We start from the raw sequence: 4,565 nt of genomic DNA on the forward strand, positions 1-4,565 counted from the left end.
ACTTCCCCTGGGTCAGAGACAGGAGGGCTGTGTTACTCCTGAGGGAGCCCAGGCTCCAGCGAGTGGCTTTGTCCTCTGCAGCCCCCCTCCCTACCCCCGCTCCTCTCCTCCACCCTAGGAGAGGCACCTGCTGTTGCACCCTCCCCGACTCAGGGCTCTGCTTCTCCTGCCCTCTGAGGTGATGCTGAAGGACAATCTCTGTAAGGGGTTTCCCTGGGGTGGCATTGGCTGGAGTTTGCTAAAGGTTGGCGCTGAGTGCTTGGGACAGCAGACCCCTGGTCCAGCAATCCGGCTCCCAGGAGAAGCGTGCCCCGCTCTCTGCAGAGAAAATGGGGGCAGTTCTCACCTGGTTATCCCTTCACGGAGAATCCTGAAGAATCTGGACCGTGGGTGGAGCAAGGAACCACAGAGGTAGAGCCGGGCAGAGAGACGAACAGATGAGGAGAGTGAAGAACAACAGAGGCAGGCCACCCGGGGATGGAGGCAGCCCCAGAGCGCAGACAGGCAGGACAGACCAGGGAGTCAGAAAGGGAAAGACGCAGAGGCAGAAAAGAAAGGGCGCCGAGTCAGTATGAGTGCGAGGGACGGGGTGTGGAAACAGGGTTAGAAGCAGAGAGGCAGGGAGGTGAGAACATGTGCCAAGAAGGAAGGGCAAGGGAGAGAGACAAAGAAGCATGATTGTGACAAGTGTCGATGAAGACCAAGAGGCAAGATAAAACCAGGATCAAGGGAAGGAAGCCATCCAAAGGAGGAAGGAAGATGGAAAGATGGAGACAACATGTAGGAGACTCAGAATGATGCAGAAAAGGAAATGGAGAGTCAGAGAAGACAAGAGGTTTCTGGGTTTCCTGTGGAACCTCCTTGTGTCAGGGGGAACTTCCCTGGGCCTGGAGACAGGCAGTTTTAACAGAGCCCTTAGGCCTCCAACTGACCCGCACCCCACTCCTGGTGAAGGAGGTCCCTCACAGTGGGGGCTCTGTGGACGGGCTGCAGGGCATCCCACCCCAAACCTCCTCTTACCTGGGCTGCAGGAGTCTCTGTCTGTCCTCAAAGCTCCAGTTCCTTTATATCCCGTTTCCCCCACCCCCTGTCTAACTTTGGAGTCCTTCCGGAGGGACCCTCCCTCCCACCTCTTTCCCCTCCTGGCTCCTCCTCCTTTGATCTTTTGGCTCTGGAGGTGACAGGAGGACAGCAGGGCCCCCTGATTTGCCCATGAAAGGTCTGCTGCCCCAGCCTCTCTGGCTCCACGGCCTTTTTTTAGTCCTTGGGCACATTCCTCCCCTCCAAAGGGCTGATGAGCAGATAATGGGAAGACAGGACCTTCTCACACTGCCTCTCCCACCCCGCCACGGCCCTTACCTCAGTTATTTTTAACCCGAAGGGTGAATTGAAAACATGGGTGAGGGTCACCTTCTCCTGCAGGCCAAATGCCTGTCCTCCACCTCCCAACCATGGGCTTTCCTCCCCTGTTCCCCAGCCTCTCCTTCCCATTCTGACCTCCCTCACACAGCCCCAGGCTGCGAGCATCTTCCTGCTCTTAGTACTGGAGCCCCCAGTGCTAGGGACTAAAAGCTGCAGTATGGTGCCCAGGGAAGGGATCTGCTGTCCACCTCCATGGCTCAGTTTTCTTTTGTCAGGAGCTTCTGTCCTGGCCTCAGTCTGCACAAGTGCCATGCCTGGTCTCCTTCTATTCCCCAAGTGTCCAGACAAGTGTTCTCCCAAGGTCTTGAGGCCACCCTGGTTTGGGGACACACCTGGAGTCCCCACCCCTTCCCTAATGCTCCCAATAGAGTGGCCATCATCCAACCTGCTCACACAATGGAAGGGATTCTCCCCGCCACCTCAGGCAGATTTTCACACGGAACCCCCGTTCAGTACTCTCATATATAGACTTGACCGTGTCCGTGCCCATCGTCAGCCACACATGCAGATTTTTCACACTTACCCACTCAAGCTTGCAGATTTCTTTTCTACTTTCTTTTGTGTACATGGATACACACACTTGCACATCCACATTTGCACACATAGGCTTTTGCCCTCCCCTGCTACCCTCTGCTCCTGGGGTGGGGTGGGCAGAAGAAGATGGTGTTAATCCCAGGGCCTGAGGGAGGAGGGGGGTGGGTGGGGGGCTGTCCCCTTCTGCCTCTCCCGGCTGCCAGAGGGTGCAGGTGCCTGGCAGGCCTGGGGATTTACACCATCTGGTCCCCAGGCACTGCATTCCATCGGGGTGGGGCTCTGCCGCCTGTCCCCTCCCCAGGCAGAAATTTGTTGCCCCCTTCCAAGCCCTCCAGGGCTTATACTCACATTCCCTTCTTTGTGGGTGTCCTCAAGCACCCTAGGCCCTCAAGGCTCCGCTCCCCATCCTCCAATGCTGCCATCTCTCAGAGGCTGTAGGTGTCAGGTCTTCAGCAGGCTGTTCCTGTTATGACTAAGTGGACATTGTGTTCAGGAAACAAAGCCAGACTCCCCTGCTCTGGCTTTCCCCCAACCCTCACACCCAGGAACACTCTCCCAGCCCCCCTCCCACCAGTTTACTGTCACCTCTCAATATAGCTCTAGGGTGTGGAGGTGGGTAGGACGACAGGGGTCAGCTTCTCTGGCCACTTTCCATTAAGATGTGGCCTCTCCCCTAGCTCGCTAGGACGCTGCCGCCCCATTCCTGGGCTCAGGAACACACCTCTCTTCCCAGAGCATTTGGACCTTTTCTCAATGTCCTTGGAGGGACCTTAGTTGACCCCACATCCCCATCTCCTGCAGGTGCTTATGCCAAATCATTACCCCCAGGGGATGCAGGCCACCTGTCCCCAGCTCTAGGTTACTGGAGGCCCCAGAATTTGAGCCGGGGGGTTAGCCCATGGCCAGTGCATCACTGCTTGGTTCCCATAGCTCTGGGAACATGATAAGGAGCTGAGAATGCCAGGTCAGTCTGGGTCGGGACCAGGTGACAAAGAACAGGCTTTGTCCTCAGGGAACCCTGTGCTCTGAGCAGGCCTCACTTGGTATAGGTGGTGGTGGCAGGGCAGCGGGGAGTGGAGGTGGTGGGGGATAGTCCCCCGCTCCTATGGAAAGAGGAGGAAGGAAGGTGTTCGCTCAGCCCCAGGCCCTGCCCCTGTCTGCTCTGCTGTACCGTCCTCTCCCTTCCCCAGGCTCCTTCTCTCCCTGGCTCTCACATAGTGCTCTCCGTCCTCCCTAAGCTGCCTTGCACACAGCTCCTCATTCTGCTGGGAGTCCTGGAGTATAAGGACAGGGATGGAGGCTTCGGCCACAGGTGAGGGTGCCAAGGAGGCAGGGCTGGCCTCCCTGGCACAGGTTGCCTCTCTTCTGCCTGGCTCCCCGTTGCATCTGTCTCTATGTCTCACCTTCATTCCTTCTGCCTGCTTCCCCATCGCAGAGTGGGGCCTGCCTCCGATTCTCCCTGGCCCACGTCTCCACCCGTCTCAGGGTCTAACATGAGGCTCTGCCCTCTCTGAGCTGGCCTCTTCTCTCGCCCTGGGCCTCCACATCTTGCTCCAGGCTCTTCCTCCTCCTTCTCTCCAATCTCCTTGCACCTTCCTGACTCTCCTTGCGTTTGCAAGTGACCCAGGATTCTTTCCTTCACTCGGGATCACCACCCGCAGCTCTTCAAGCTTCTTCCTCCAAGGCTCCCTCTCTTTTCCTCTCTCCCCATCCCCCTCAGCACCCCTCCTTCTCCCTGGCTTGGCTCTCAGTCCTCTCTCAACCCTGCTGTCTGCATCCAGCCCCTGGCCATTCTCATAGGATCTGTATCTCTTGCGGTCTCTCTTGCTCTGGTTGCTTAGGTGCCCTGGGTCTCTCTGCATAGCTCCCTTTTCAAGGGTCCGCTCCTTTGTTTCTAGTTATCTCTTCATTGCTGTCCAAGTCTGTTCCTAGCCAGAGGAATGGCCCTAGGGATCTCGGCCCAAGCCGAGGTGGTGCCACTGCACTCCAGCTTGGGCAGCAGAGTGAGACTCCGTCACCAAAAAAAAAAAAAAAATGCTGAAAGAATCCTAGAAATCACAGAGAACTGAATTACCTTGGCCTCTGGGGCTGTGTGGTTCAATTGAGCCGGATAAATGAAAAGGAAGCATCCGTGGTTTGAGGGTGCTCTGTCTGGTTTGGCCTAGGGAAGGAGAATGGAGGTGGCTACGAGGAGAAAGATGGCGGCGCCTGCGGATCTTTCTGGGGCCTCCTCACTTCCTGCATCTTTTTTCCTTGTCTCTGTTTCCTCTGGTTACCTTGTCCTGTGGTTGCTCAATCTCTTTGTCCACTGCCACTCCCTCAGGTCTTTCCTTGTCCCCTCCCTACCCCCTTTTTCTCCTCTGCTGTCACCTGCTATTGTCCAGTACTGGTTTCTCCTTCTCCGGCTTAGGGCCCTTGCTCTGGCTGCCGCAGTCAGAGCTCAGAGCTCAGAGCTGGGTACAGAGCAGGAGTGGGCTCTGAGTGGGTGTGTTGGTGGGTTGGAGGAGGTCCAGTCCAGGGCTGAACCACTGCTTCCCAGGTTCCCAGTGGGGCTGACAGCCCCAATGCCTCCCAAGCCCTTGCCCTCTGTGGCCCACAGTCCCAGGCCC

This window comes from Pongo abelii, chromosome 15, assembly GCF_028885655.2.
Source record: "Pongo abelii isolate AG06213 chromosome 15, NHGRI_mPonAbe1-v2.0_pri, whole genome shotgun sequence".
In the NCBI taxonomy this organism is placed as follows: Eukaryota; Metazoa; Chordata; class Mammalia; order Primates; family Hominidae; genus Pongo; species Pongo abelii.